The sequence below is a fragment of the Arvicola amphibius genome, chromosome 6 (assembly GCF_903992535.2).
Source record: "Arvicola amphibius chromosome 6, mArvAmp1.2, whole genome shotgun sequence".
NCBI lineage: Eukaryota > Metazoa > Chordata > Mammalia > Rodentia > Cricetidae > Arvicola > Arvicola amphibius.
Genome location: NC_052052.2, coordinates 128,700,648 through 128,716,512, shown reverse-complemented (window position 1 = coordinate 128,716,512; position 15,865 = coordinate 128,700,648). Strand labels below are relative to the sequence as shown.

Sequence of the window (15,865 nt, the reverse complement as noted above, 5' to 3'; positions counted from 1 at the left end):
AGAACCAACTCCTGAAAGCTGTCCTCTGACCTCCATGTATGTACAATGACACACATGTGAATCTTATTCACATACATACCACACATACATACGTACGTACGTACACACGCACACACACGTACACACACTAATAACAGATAACCTTCTAAGACAGGGTGATGGAGGATTCTCATTGGCTAATAAACAAACTGCCTTGGCTTTTTGATAGGGCAAGATTTAGATAGGTGAAGTAGGCAGAACAGGAAAAAGGAAGTGAGGTAGATGGCTCAGACAATTGCCCCGCCTCTCCTCTCTGGGACAGTCACCATGACTCTTCTCAGAGAGCCAGATGCGATGGAGCCAGCCGCCAGGTCAGACATGCTGAATCTTTCCAGGTAAGACACCACTCGTGGTGTTACTTAGATTATTAGATATGGGTTAAAGCAAGAGATGTGAGAATTAGCTAGTAGGAGGCTGAAACTAATGGGTCAGGCAGTGTTTAAATGAATACAGTTTGTGTGTTGTTATTTCGGGGCATAAGCTAGCAGGCGGCCAGGAGCCAGGCGGGAAGAAAAGCAGGCCTGCCAGCAACTCCTTACTACAACAGGGTCTCAGGTCATCCACTCTAGCCTCAAGCCTCAAACTCACTCTGCAGCTGAGGCTAACCTAAAGTAATCCTCCTGCCTTCATTTCTCAAATGCTGGGATTATAGGTGCCTTGATAGTCTCCAGCTGGAGTCTCCTTTTACACAGAGTTACCACTTAGCACAGAAGACAGTGCCATATGTCGTCTAGGTCAGTGGGTTTCTGCCTTAGGTATAGACCACTTTCTATGCTTCCAGTCTGGTTGGTGAGGGTCGTTGGCTGGTTTTACATCAAGACATCTACATGGTGGTGCTTAAGGTGATCTTCTTTGGACTAGGGAAGGCATTTGTGCTGACAAGCTATGCCACCCCTGTTCCTCCCATCTGCCAGGTGTAATTGTTAAGTGGGATGGATGGGGCTGTCAGTGGTAATCTATAATATATTAAAATTCAGTCTGGTTCTGCAGATTTCATTTAATTAAACATCAACAATGTGTTTTTCCTGAGTAAGGACTCTAGACCTGGCAATAAAATTACTTAAACAAATAAGGAAACGAACATAGCTAAAACGTGATGCGTGTGTATCAAGTAGCCCAGCCGTTGTTTATCACCATTTCCAGTAGTTAGAGGCTAGAAAAATGTGTGGACCTTCAGCTCACCATAGATGCAGGGGTGTTGGTGTGAGGTACCCCAACATTGTATTCTAACCCAGTCCTTCATCCTATGCCTTGGCTGTCAGCTTTTATTTTTAAATACGGTTAAATTCACACAGCAAACTTACACATTCCAATGACATCAACTCAATATATCCTCAGTGCTGTGCAGTTACCACTAGAGTCCAGACAGCACGATACCCATTCAGCAACCATTATTATTCCCCTCACCCCAAGGACCCAGTCTCTTGCCTAAATTTTCAGGACCTCAATAATAATTCATGGCTCCATGAATTTGTTCATTCTAAATATCTCAGGTAATTGAAATGATACAATTTATTTCTTATATTTGGCTAATTTCACTTGATGTACTGTTTTAAAGTTTTATCATACACACACACATACATGCACATACACACACAGTTTGTTTATTCATTCGTGTGTTGATAAGCATTTGAGCTGCTCCTACCTTTTGGCTACTGTGGAGAGTGCTATTTTGCATGTGCAAATGTGTGTTGGAGTACCTGTTTGTAGTTCCTGATATGTAGCTAGAAGTGGAATTTCATGAAATAGGATTGTCTTTAACTTTCTAAGGATCCGGCATCTCATTCTGTGGGCTCATATATTTCCATTTTTTAGACATGTTTAGTAATTTTCTCTAGACTATTTCAAACCTATTAAGAGCTCGGGAGTCCAGCAACCCTCCTGTGCCCGTCACACCCTCCAGAATGGTCCCGCTTTCTACGCATGCTCCATCTTATGCATACTTTTCACTGCTTTGAAGTTTGTTAAAAAAAATTTCTGTAGAACATATGTATTTTAAATTTACATCTATGTCTCTATTTATTTACTATGTGCAGGGCATGGGAAGGATGATGGTAGCACGTGGAAGTCGGAGGACAACTTGAGAGAGTCTACTCTCTCCTTTCACCACTTGGTCACGGGGACCAAACTCAGGTCATCAGGCTTGGGGGGCAAGTGTCTTTACCCTTGGAGCCGTCTTGCTGGCCCAGCTAAAATTTTAAAACAAATACCATATAGCAAGTAATTCCTATCCCCTCTCAACTTAAATGCATCTAAAATAGGAAGGAGTATCTTTTTTGCATAAATCAATATAACAAAATTAGCACAAAATCCTTAATGCCAATCAGTATGTAATCAAGATTTACTTTTCCCTGAGTCTTAAAATATAGTCTTGTGTTTGATTGTTTTGAACAACAAAAAAAAAATCCCAACAAGGTCCATTTGATTTGATTAATTTTTATGTATTTTTAGGAGGGTGCTGACCTGGAGCTTAAGGCCAAGCATGTGTTAAGTGTGTGCTGTCACTCAACTGTTCCCCAGACCTTAGCGTCCTATAGGCTGGCTCTAATCTCCTTCCATTTTATCTATGCTATTGTTTTCTGAGAAGAATCTGAGGGGTTGTAGAATGATGAAACAATTATGGTATCTCCCTCCCTTCCTCCCTCCCTCCCTCCCTCCCTCCCTTCCTCCCTCCCTCCCTGCCTGCCTCTCTCCCTCCCTCCCTGCCTTCCTTCCTCCCTCTCCACTCCTTCTTTCCCTCCATCTGTCTCCTTTGGCAAGGGTTTGACGTATAACTTGGACTAGCCTTGAACTTACAGTCCCCTTTTCTCAGTCTCCCGGGTCCTGAGATGACAGGAACTCCTGACCGCACCTGGGTATAAATCGTCTTAAACACTTTCTGCCAAAAATCAGCTTCTTTAGCTGTCACTCACAAGCTTTAGCAACAGCTGTGAGAATCACCTGAGGTACTTTTTAGTTAAGAAAAATACAGATTCTTAGCCGGGCGGTGGTGGCGCACGCCTTTAATCCCAGCACTCAGGAGGCAGAGGCAGGCAGATCTCTGAATTCGAGGCCAGCCTGGTCTACAAGAGCTAGTTCCAGGACAGGCTCTAGAAACTACAGGGAAACCCTGTCTCGAAAAACCAAAAGAAAGAAAGAAAGAAAGAAAGAAAGAAAGAAAGAAAGAAAGAAAGAAAGAAAGAAAGAAAGAAAGAAAGAAAGAAAGAAAGATACAGATTCTTGGTCTTTCTGCCTCTCACTACATACTGGTCCTTCAGCCCCAGATGGCTCCTGAGGAGATGCAGGTGGCAGTGAGGACATCTGCATCTTTAGGGAGGAGCATAAGCAAATTGGAGACAAGTAGTCCCCATGAAGGAAGCACCAGCCTTGTAGAGAACGAGTTTTCCTTACTGTCTGGTTAGAGAAGTAGCCCTGTCCTTGGGAAAGGATCCTGACAGTGTACCAGTACCCTGGGGAAGAAGACGAAGGCCAATACCACCATCTTCACATTCAGCCACTTCAGCCAGAGATCATTTGAAGGATTCCTCAAAGCCATCAAGAGCCTCTGAACGCTGGTGTGAAAAGCCTATACGGAATGAGATCTTCATGCACTGACCATGCAGGAGGACTTGGAGTCTTAGGATATAAACAGCATTTGTGTGAGATTCTGCTGTGCAGGAAACTGGCCTCTTCTCCTCCACTTTCCTCTTTTCTTCTTCTTCTCCTTCTTCTCCTTCTTCTCCTTCTTCTCCTTCTTCTCCTTCTTCTCCTTCTTCTTCTTCTTCTTTTTGGTTTTGTTTTGTTTTTGTTGTTTCTCTATAGCTTTGAGGCCTGTCCTGGAACTAGCTCTTGTAGCCCAGGCTGGCCCTGAACTCACAGAGATCCGCTGGCCTCTGCCTCCCAAGTGCTGGAATTAAAGATGGGCACCACCACCACCCTGCACAGGTTCTTTTTTACAAGTCTCCACTTGTAAAAAATATTGTAATCCAATATTACTCTTCCACTTCCAACCCTTAAATTATTCCATCTTTGACCACTTGGAGGTCACTCAGCTTCTGAGCGGTATTCTATTGATATACAGCATCACCTGGTAACCTGTGTGGTCTTAATCCCTTTACTCTGTCACTGCAGGGTATTCCAGTTCCTCTCCTGTACTTTCTGTCCCAGACTCAGAATGAGCCACTTCTTCAAGGATCCCTGGCTCCCTTTATTATAGAATGGTTTTATAAGCCAAGAGCTGAGTGCCAGGAGTACTTGTTGCTTTTGGAGTGCCAATGCTTTTTGTCCCCCTCAGCTAACTGTGCCAGAAATATGTGTATGTTATATGGTAGTAGGTCTTAACTGTCAACTTGACAGGATGTTGTCACCATGGAAACACTCCTGTGAGTATATATCTATGATGGTGCTTTCAGAAAAGCTTAACAGAAGATAGAAGACCCAGCCTGAATGTGGCTGGCACCATCCCAGGGGCTCAGGTCCCACATGGAATAAAAATGGGAACATGAGCTGAGCATGCATGTCTCTCTGCTTCCTGACTATGGAGGCTGTGTGAGCAGTACTAAAATTTTTTTTTTTTTTTTTTGGTTTTTCGAGACAGGGTTTCTCTGTGGCTTTGGAGCCTGTCCTGGAACTAGCTCTTGTAGACCAGGCTGGTCTCGAACTCACAGAGATCTTTTTTAAATCAATAATAATAATAATAATAATAATAAAAAATTTCCTCCAGGACAGTCAGGGCTACACAGAGAAACAACACACACACACACACACACACACACACACAACAAAACAAACAAAAAACCCACAAAATTTTTTATAGGCACACAATGATTCATAAGCTCTAGAAACTAAGCTGCTATAAACAACCCACCACACGCTCTCCTTGCCTCAGCTCTGACATCCCCCCAAACACAAAGAACTGGGTTGTTGTAGCCAAGGAACACTTTTTAAATTACTGAGGCATAGTTGACACACACATACAAAAACATCTGGACAGCTGGGCTGATAACTCGGTCAGTAAAGCACTTGCCTTGCAATCCCACGGACATGAGTTGATCTCCAGGACCCACGTAGGAAAAATCTATTCTCCCTGAGGACTTCTTGCTATACACCTCTGGATAAGTGCACCTCTCAACCCTCATCAAAGCAGCTTGTTTTCACAATAGACACCAATCAACACAAATGTAGGTGGAGACTAATTCATTTCCTAGCCACCCAGCTCAGAAAATCACACAGATACTGTATTAATGACAGCACTGTGTGGCCAATGACTCAGGCATATTTCTAGCTAGTTCTTACATCTTGAATTTACCCATTTCTATTAATCTATATATCACCATGAGGCTATAAGGTTACTACTGGTAAGTTTCTGGGGGAGTCTGTCTCCTTCGGCAGCTACATGGCATCTTCTTGACTCCACCTACTCTCTCTCTCTCTCTCTCTCTCTCTCTCTCTCTCTCTCTCTCTCTCTCTCTCTCTCTCTCTGTATCTCTGTTCTGATTTCCTGCTTGGCTTACTCTGCTAAGCCATTGGCCCGAACAGCTTTATTCATCAACCAATAAAAGCAACACATATACAAAAGCACATCCCATATCACACAAAGACCCACAATCGATCAAGGTGCAGAGAGTGAGAAAATGCACATGATCAGCTGTAAATGGAACATAGATCACACTCCTTCCTCTCAAGGAAGCAGCATCAGGATAGAACAGGTAGAAGGGGCTGTCAGAGCTGGAGGCAGAGAATGATTACAGCGAAAGTCTTCCAGACGCTACAGGACGTTTGCACACACGAGCTCACAGTGGTTGTGACAAGGATACACAAGGCTTACACAAGCTTAAGTCAAACACAGTCCCAGCATGAAGAGGGGAAGTGAGCTCCCTAGCTAAGGAGCAGTTGACAGCTTTTGAGAGAGGGAGAGCTACAGGACGTTTGCACACACGAGCTCACAGTGGTTGTGACAAGGATACACAAGGCTTACACAAGCTTAAGTCAAACACAGTCCCAGCATGAAGAGGGGAAGTGAGCTCCCTAGCTAAGGAGCAGTTGACAGCTTTTGAGAGAGGGAGAGTCCATTTCTTTAAAGTTATTGTCCCTGGTAGACCAGCCAGGCTCCCGTGGATGATCCCATAGACCCTTGAGAAACACAAATCAGACCTAGTAAGTTTTTTTAATGAGGACACAAAGTTGGTTAGGTAGAGAAGTGGTGTGGATCTGGGAAGAGTTGGATGAAAGGGCTGGACATGATAAAAAATACAGTGTATGTCTTTCTCAGAGTATCTCTTTCTCTCTATTTTTCTCTCTCTCTCTCTTTCGTGTGTGTGTGTGTGTGTGTGTGTGTGTGTGTGCATGCATGCACACGAAGGTGATGATTTCCTCTTCAAGGAGATAACTAGTGTCCTTCTCTGGAACATAGCAACTTGGAAGAAAATCCTGCATGCCTAATGTCCTTGCAGAGCAAGAAATACTGATTTCTTTGCCTTCCTTGAACTGCCTACATATATGACTGAAAAATTGCCAGGCACTGGTGATGCATGTCTTTAATCCCAGCACACAGGAGGCAGAGGCAGGTTGATCTCTGTGAGTTCAAGACCAGCCTGGTCTACAGAGTGAGTTCTAGGACAGCCAGGGATACACAGTGAAACTCTGTCTCAAAAAATTCAAGATATATATTTATTCATAAAATTCTAGGTTCTGATTCATCCTTACTTCAAGTTGTCACAATTTTATTATTCCTTAAAATGACTATATATTGGCAGTCTGAGTCCCATCCTTGGAACACACATGGCTGGAGGAAAGAGCCAGCTTCTGAAAGTTGTTCTCTGGTTCACACATGTGTGCTATGGCAGGCATGTATGTGTACATGCACATGTGTGCACACACGCACACAAATAAATGTAGGGAAAATACTAGTAATGTCTGAATAAAGTCTCACCAACAAGACTGCCTGAACATGAACTTGACAGAGACAATAACAATAGCCATGCCAAACTCCCTAGGGAAAGAGCATGAGGCTTCAACCCTACACAGAAAACTGTAGGCGCCTATGCTGAGGGAGGGAGAAATAGTCCCCAGGGACAAGCACACCAACTGGTTACTCAATACCAAATGATCAGCCCTGAAAACATATACAAGTAACATTGTACAGACTAAGCAGATTGTATATTTGTTTATATATCAGACTGATCAGATTATATATCTATATATCTATATATATGTGTATGTACCTATATACACATATATGTACATATATATGCATGTAACAATAATTAATGAAAATAGAGACCATGAATTTGAAAGAGAACAAGGAGTATATGAGCATGTTTGGAGGGAGAAAAGGGAAGGGGGAAATGATATAATCTCAAAAATAAAAGAAAGAAATAAAAAAAGACTAAACCGAGGTTCCTGTTTGAAACTCTCAAAACACTGATATCCTCAGCCTTGGGAAAAGCAAGGCTAATTTTAGACAGGCAGCCCATGTTCTCAGCACTGTGGCTCTCTGTTATCTACATGGGTACATTACAGGCCATCCACACTCAGTGGATGTTACCTTTTTCCTGGTATGCCATGTCTTTCCTGGTTTTCTGCCTGGGTGACTCTTTTCTTCACACTGGCACTTTGGATCATAAGTAAGTGTCACCTGAACACAAGCTCCGGGGCGTCTTCTGGACCCTTGGCCTCATAATCAAGCAGGGTCTTGGAAACTGGTGGGTGGGTTACACACAAGCTGTGATTGGGCTGGACAAAAGTGCTGTGCATGCCATGGGCGGGAAAGAGTGGACGGTGCAAAATTTTATTACATCACTCAGAGCAATGCACAATTCAAAACTTAGCAGTTGTTTATTCCTGTAATTTTCTGTTTAATAGTTGTGGATAACCGAAACAGTGAAAAGCAAAGTTGTAACTTAAGGACCTCAGTTTGCCCCACAGTCATGTCCATATGTCATTTCATACATGATGATGTGGAAAAAAAAGGTCAAGAAGAAAGCTAAGTCAACATCTCTCCTCATATGAAGACAAGTACCAGGCCAGACATATGCTGTGTCAGTCAATGTGGACATCAGACACCATTTGGGGAATGTCAATATGTAGCCTTTGTTTTCTGTTGCACATTTATAACTAATAATAACAAATGTTCAATGACTTGTAGGAATTTCATATTTTTCTGTATGTCTTAATAGAATTGTTGCCATTGGGGTGTATTGTTGTGTAACAGATTCTCCTGAGCATCCGAACCAACCTAGCCCTTTCTTTTTGCCGTTTGTTTATCTACTTATTCTTTGTTTTTATTTATTATTATTGCATGGCATGGGTGTGGAGGTCACAGGGCACCTAGTGGACTTTGTTCTCTCCCTTTATCACACGGGTTCCCGAGCTCCAGCTTGACCCCTGGTCAGCGGGATTAACAGTAGATGGTTGAATGAGAATGGCCTCTAGAGGCTCAAAGATTTGAAGGTTTGCTTCCCAGCTGGTAGACTGGGAAGAATTAGGAGGTGTGGCTTTGTTAGAGAAGGTGTGTCATGGGGAATGGGACTCGCCAGGTCCAGGATTGCTTTCTTTCTGCCTTCATCCTGGGAATCCAATGTAAGCTCTTATCAACCGCTCCAGCATCGTGCCTGACTGCCTGCCTCCCTCCCTCTGTGCTTCCTGCCATGATGGCCATAGACTAACACTTTTTTTTTAAATCTATTTATTTATCATGTATACAGTATTCTTAGTATTCTGTCTGCGTGCTTGCCTTCAGGCCACAAGAGGGCACCAGACCTCATTACACATGGTTGTGAGTCACTATGTGGTTGCTGGGAACTGAACTCAGGACCTTTGGAAGGGCAGGCAGTGCTCTTAACCACTGAGCCATCTCTCCAGTCCCTCAGATCCTTTCTTTCATAAGTTGCCTTGATCACGGTGTCTCTTCAAAGCAATAGAACACTGACTTAGATAGGCAGCAAGTGCCTGTACCCACCGAGCCACCTCAACAACCCCATTCTCTCCTTAATTTGTGAAACCGCTGCCTTATCCACAGTTGCGCAAATAACTGTACTCAATAAACACTAATCGTATAATTCATCTTGTGAACATCTGAAGTTTTAAAGTAGCCTTGGGGCTAGCTTTCAAATTACTAATGGAAATTTGCTTTGAATGGTTTGATTTACTTTTTAGTACAGAACATTTATTTTGATAAATTCTTAAAATTAATCAGATTTTCTTGGTTCCTTTAAAGAGCAGTATTTGTAGTTTACAGTTAATGAGAAATAATTCCTACCTTGGCACTTGCCATTACCATGAAACTGTAGATTTAAAAGGAATGTGATCTCTGAGCTTAACTGATTTAAGATCAATTCTCCCACCTAGTGATGAGGGAGTCCTGGTTTCTTGGGTCGTCATGGCTTCCTGTCTTACCATTTCTGTCATTTTCAAAATGTTAAGTACACACTGCTGGTTATCATGGGCTTCTCCCTAAGGGGTCTCGGTCTCTCCAGGGCAAATGTCTGAGGGCAGAACCACAGTGCAGTAAGGAACATAGGCACTGTGGGTGCTTTCTCTCCACATGAGAGCAGAACTACGGATAAAAGGACTCACTGGAATTTACTAAACCTGCAAGAACTGCCCTTGTCACGGTTCTGCTCACCCCGCATGGTGACTTAGCTATGGTACTAGAAAGGTTCCAGAAAGGACTAGAGATGGGGTGGGGTGGGTGTAAGAAACAGAATAGTTATTACTTAACTCCCATACTTGCTGTTGATAACTTTTCAAAAACTGTGAGCATAGAGCAGCGCTAGAGAAGGATGAGTCGAGGGCATTTAAATCCTTGGCATCAGCAGTGGCAACGCTGGGAAAAGTGCTCCCAGGAAGGGACTAAAGAGGCAGAAGAGGACGCCTATAGCAACTTGGGGACAGCGCCATAAGTACATCTTCAGGGAGCTAGGGGTGTGGCTCAGCTGGTAATGTGCTTGTGATACAAGCAAAAGTTCCTGAGTTCAGTCCCCAGCACCCATGTAAATTTCTACTCCCAGCACTGAGGGAGGAGGAGGAAGTGGATAGCTAGGATTCACTGGGGTCTGGCCAAAATCACGAGGTCTCAGTGAGAGCCCTGTTACAAAATACAAGGAAGATGGTGTTCAAGAAATGACTCTCAAGGCTGACCTTTGACCTCTAAATGTACCATACACAAGCATAGGTCAAGAGTGGGGGATGGGATGAGGTATTCTATGATGTAATTTTTAATAAAGGAGGAGTAGCCATAAGTAGACATTAGATAAAACAGACATTAAGTCAAAAGCAATAAAAAATATAAAGGAAGTTATTACATAATGAGTCATTACGAGTGAGCAATAGAATAATCCTAAACATACATGTACCCAATATGGGAGCACTCAAATATTTAAAGCAAGCATTAATAGCTCTAAGGAAAATAAAGACTCCATTGCAATAATAGTTAGGAACCTTAGCCCCTCAATTTCAATAATGGAAAGACCAACAAAAGAACAGCAAAACTAGATGTTATCTTGTCCAAGTGCACAAAAAAAGACACCCACAGAGCATCAACCAACAGCTACAGAACACATACAAAACATAATGTTCCAAGACGGATCATATGATAGGCCACAAAGCATGGCTCAACAAATTAAAAAAAATTCAAGTCATATCAAGTACCTTTTCTAACCACAGCACAATAAAACCGGGAATGCATTAACAACAGAAACATTGGAAACTGTACAAATACATGGAAATTAAACAACTTACAGGTGAGTAACCAATGATATCAAGAAATGAATTATGAATATTCATTCCCAATTTAAAAGTTTTTAAATTTTCCTTCCAATGAACATGGGGCTAAACCATATAAACACCTACAACACAGAGTCAATGCAGTGCTAAGTTCAAAGATTAGAACGACTAAAATCTCCATTTAAAAATGTGGAAAGATCACAAATAAACAACTCATGGCTGCCTCTCCGTGAACTAAAGCATATCAAACAAATGCAGAATTAATAAAAGAAAAAAGAAAGGTCAGGCAGAAATATATGAAATGCAGACTTAGCGAAGACTAAAGGAGATCTGACTGGGGGTGGAGAGATGGTTCAGAGGTCAAGAGCACTGACTGCTCTTCCAGAGATCCTGAGTTCAATTCCCAGCAACCACATGGTGGCTCATAACCATCTGTAATGAGATCTGGTGCCCTCTTCTGGTCTGCAGGCATATATGCAGACAGAATGCTGTATCCACAATAAATAAATCTTAAAAAAATAAAATAAAATAAAAAAAGGAGAGCTGGCTCTTCCAAAAGGTAAGCTGATCTGTGAAACCCTCTGTCAGACTAAGAGAAGGGCGGGGTGGGGGGAGGATGCAGCTCAGTTGTGAAGCAAGTGTAAGGACTCGATAATACCTGGGTACAGGGTGTGGGTGGGGAGCAGGGTGAAGATACAAAACCTGTGGTCAAAATGGAGACAATACAACCGATACTACAGAAATGCATTGAACCATTGGAGGTTATAAAGAACAATTATATTCCAACAAATTTAATAGAAGAAACGGGTAACTTCATAGACACATACAATTTACCAAAATGGAATCATTAAAAAAAATCCCTAATAATTAGCCTTTAATCCTAGCACTCCAAGGGCAGAGGCAGGTGGATCTCTGAGTTGAAGGCCAGCCTGGTCTACAGAAAGAGTTCCAGGACAGCTAGGACTATGCAGAGAAACCGTGTCTGGGATGTTAAGGTAGAGGGGAAAAAAAGAAACTAATTATTAGTAACAGATAATGAGATTGAATTAGTAATTTCAAATGTCATCCACCAAAGACAGCTATACCACTGAGTGTGATACCAGTCTCTAATTATTAGGGGGAAAAAAGTGAAGGAAGAACATAATCTATGAAAGCAACAAAACCCTGATACAAAACATAGATAAAGGTACCAAAGGAAAGAATGATAAGCCAGTGTCTTTAATCAATACAGTTACAGACATGCCTGTGAAATACCACCAAGCTGAGTCCAACAGCACATTGAAAAGATGATGCCAGGCAGGTGATGGTGGCACATACCTTTAATCCCAGTACTTGGTAGGCAGAGGCAGGCAGATCTTTGTGAGTTCAAGGCCAGCCTGGCCTACAAGGGCTAGTTCCAGGACAGCTAGGTCTGTTACACAGAGAAACCCTGTCTCAAATAAATAAATATAAATAAATAAATAAGATGATTCCCTGTGATCTGCATATGCAAACCAATAAATGTGATCTATCATAGAGCACAATGGAGAACAAAAGTCAGAGGATCATCTCAACAGATATCGAAAATGCATTTGATGATCCTCACCATTGTCTTCTTGATAAAATGTTGAACAAATCAGGATTAGAAAAATCAAACCTTCACATGAGAAAGGCCATGCACACCAAGTCAAGAGCTAGCAATGTATTCAACAGTGAAATGCTATCAACCAGTGTTGTGAGGCCTAAATTAAGACATGGGTGTTAGCATTTGCTGCTTTTATTCACCTTGATACTGGAAGTCTTTAGCAAAGCAAACAGATGAGAGAGAGAGAGAGAGAGAGAGAGAGAGAGAGAGAGAGAGAGAGAGGAAGAAAAAAAGGGAAAAGAAAAGAAAGATCCAAGCAGAAAATGAAGTTATTTGTGCGTGATGTAATCTGTTTTGAGACATGTTCTTTCTATGTCAACCTGGCTGTCCTCTAATTTACAGAGAGCTGCCTGCCTCTGCCTCCAGTATGCTGGGGTTGAAGGTGTGTGCTAATACACCTGGCTCCATAATGTGATCCCCAAAGACTCCCAACCCCAAGAAAGACCCCCACCCCAAAGACAGACCCCCTACTCCAAAGAAGCTATTAGAATAAACAATTCCAGCAAAGTTTCAAGATACAAAGTCCATATAATAACAACAACAAAACACCAGGACACTTGAGGACACTGGGATTTACAAAGCTGTTTACACAAGATTTCTCTGAAGTACAGGAAACAAAAACAAAGACAGACAAATGGATTCCATCAAAACTTTTGTATATCTTTGCAACAAAGAAAAGAATCATCAGAATGTAAGGCAGCTTACTAATGGTAGGAGCAGATTGCAAAGAAAACATCTCATGGCGGGGGGCAAATGTTGAGAATATATTAGGAACTTAAACATCTTAATGGAAAAACAAATAATCTAAGAATGGCTAACAGATCTAACAGACATTTCTCAAAAGAAGGTATGCAGATGACCAGCGGACAGACCAAAAATGCTCACCACTGCTAATCACTGGGAAAGCTCATGTCCACATCACAGTGAGAGTTAGGTGTGCTGACCCACACCGTCACTAGTGTGGAGGCAGGAGGGGCAGGAAGCCTGAGCTATGTGAGACCTTGCTTCAAAATAAACAAGCAGAGTAACAAACAAAACCCCAGGTTAAGATACCACCTCACTCCAGCAAGACAGACTCCTCTTTAAAAGTCAAAAGCAAGCCTGTGATGACTCAGCAGGTCAAGGTGCTTGCTGCCAAGCCTGGTGACCTCACTTTGCCCCCCTGGGTTCCACGTGGTGGAAGGAGAAGGTCGACTCCTGCAAGCCCTCTGGCCTCCCCTGGCACACATACAGAAAACAGGTAAGGAAATGGTTTTGTTTTTGTTTTCGGGTCCAAAGCTTTTGTTGATGCGGAGAAAAGGGAGTCTCAGCACACTGAGAGTTAAGTAAATCTATTCAGTGATGGTGGATTTGCTGTCTTAACCTGAAGATTCTGCAGGTGCTGAGGCTTGAACCCAGTGCCTTGCCTGGCTAGCCAAGTGCTCCTTCGTCCCTGAGCTACGAACCCAGCCTCCCTCCTCTCTTTAAAAAAAAAATGGATTTACAACATGGTTCGGTAATACTGCTGCTGGGTCCATGTATGTACCCAGAAACGAAGTCAGAATGGCATGGCGACACCTGTTCTCCATGCTTTATTACCACACAATTTATAACAGCTGAGCTATGGAAACAATCCAAGGGCTTGTCAGCCGATGGATGGGTGAGGTACGACACAGAGGCATGCTGGTCATCAAGAACAAGGAACGGTTTCCTGTCTGTGACTGCATGGATGAACTGTACACGGTTATGAGAAGTGAAATTAGCCAGACACAAGGCAAGCATCATGTGGCCTCGCTGCTCAGGTGTGAGAATTTATAAGGTTACTCCCTTGAATATCGGGGGGAAATGCTCATTACTTGAAGCTGAGGGAAGTGTTGGAAGGATGGGGAAAAGTTGACCAATAGGTGCAAGTTTCCAGTTAGCTAAGAGCAAGGAGATCTTGTGTGCTGTTGCACAGTGGGGGAACTGGGGGACGGGGTAATGATGACCGTGAGCCAGAAGAAAAAATTTGAATGTTTGGGTTTGGTGCGGTGTTTGTCTTGTTTTTCTGTTTTGTTTTATGCCATAAAGAGGGGGACAACATTTGAGATGTGTTAAGTTGATTTTACAGGTGTGTGTGTGTGTGTGTGTGTGTGTGTGTGTGTGTGTGGTCAATGCATCACGTAGTGTGCCATTAATCTGCATTTTTTGTATCTGTATGTTTCAATTAAAATATAAGTTAATTTAGGAAAAGGTTTTCTCATTAAAATTACCCTTACTCTCAGGAAGAGTTCCCTGCTACCCTTCCAACACACCCATTCTTCCCACCATCTTAACATTTAATGGTCTTTAGAAAAAATCTTTTAAAATTGTTTTTATTGAGCTATATATTTTTCTCTGCTTTCTTCCCTTCCTCCCATCCATTCTACCCTCTCCCATGGTCCCCATGCTCCCAGTTTACTCAGGAGATCTTGTATTTTCCTACTTCTCATGTACATTAGATCCATGTATGTCTCTCTTAGGACCCTCTTTCTTGTCTAGGTTCTCAGGGATTTGAATTGTAAGCTGGTTTTCCTTTTCTTTTTGCTTTATGTCTAAAAGCCACTTATGAGTGAGTACATATGATATTTGTCTTTCTGGGTCTGGGGTACCTCACTTACTATGATGTTTTCTAGATTCATCTATTTGCCCACAACATTTAAGGGTCTTAATGGTTGATGGTCAGCTCTCCCAGATACTAAGGAAGTCAGTGATAGTTACGACCACTTGTTACTCATGGCTGGGTAGCAATCTTTAATGAGAAATAATAATTGAAAACAAAACACTTTTTGGATTAGAGGAACACTCTATACTAGAAAAACAATAACCTTGCTTCTTTGTAAGTTTCTCATTTGTGGATGCCTAAGTTTGAAACGAATGCATAGTTCTGTTAGCAGAAGTTCATGGAGACTGGGTTGGGAACCAAGTGCAATCTTAAAACCGGGGCTTTTGGCTTCCATCCATTTGGGACCACTGACAGACAGGAGACGGGAAAAGCTACCCAAAGACAAAGATAGAGGTAATGGAGTAATATAACGTCTGTGACCGTGGGAAGCACTGTTGGGATGTAAGTTTGTCCCCCTTCCCTTCTCTGTGAGAGAGTTTTATCAATGAACCAGTGTTCTTTGCTATTTGAATGGAGGGGTGAGGATGCTGTGGGCAGGGTGCTGTGAGAGCCCCCACCCCCACCCTGGGGGGATAAGTCTTGGATAGTTCACTTCTTTGTTAGGAGACTTGTGTTCAGAAAATTCTTTAGAATTTTTCTTGTTTGGGTTTTGTGTCTTGTTTTGTTTTGATAAGGGGTGTTGTGTAGCTCAGGCTGACCTGGACCTCTTCATCTCTGCTTCAGCCTCGGCAGCTGCAGACTGCGAGTGTTCAGCACCATGCCCTGTGAATCCCTGCCTGTGTTCGTACTGTCTTGCTAGCTCTGAATAACTGAGATGGTATGTTGTATTCCCAACCTAACTTCTTTCAATTTAAAAAGAAGAAGAAAACTGAATT

The 15,865-nt window shown here is 42.5% G+C and overlaps 1 non-coding gene across 1 annotated transcript; it reads left to right on the top strand.

Annotated features, from left to right (window-relative positions):
- Positions 1-6,372: 6,372 nt before the first annotated feature.
- On the top strand, positions 6,373-6,516 carry LOC119818131. Its single transcript, XR_005286040.1, has one exon. It is a non-coding gene; the product is annotated as a small nucleolar RNA SNORA67 (small nucleolar RNA).
- The last annotated feature ends 9,349 nt before the right edge of the window (positions 6,517-15,865 follow it).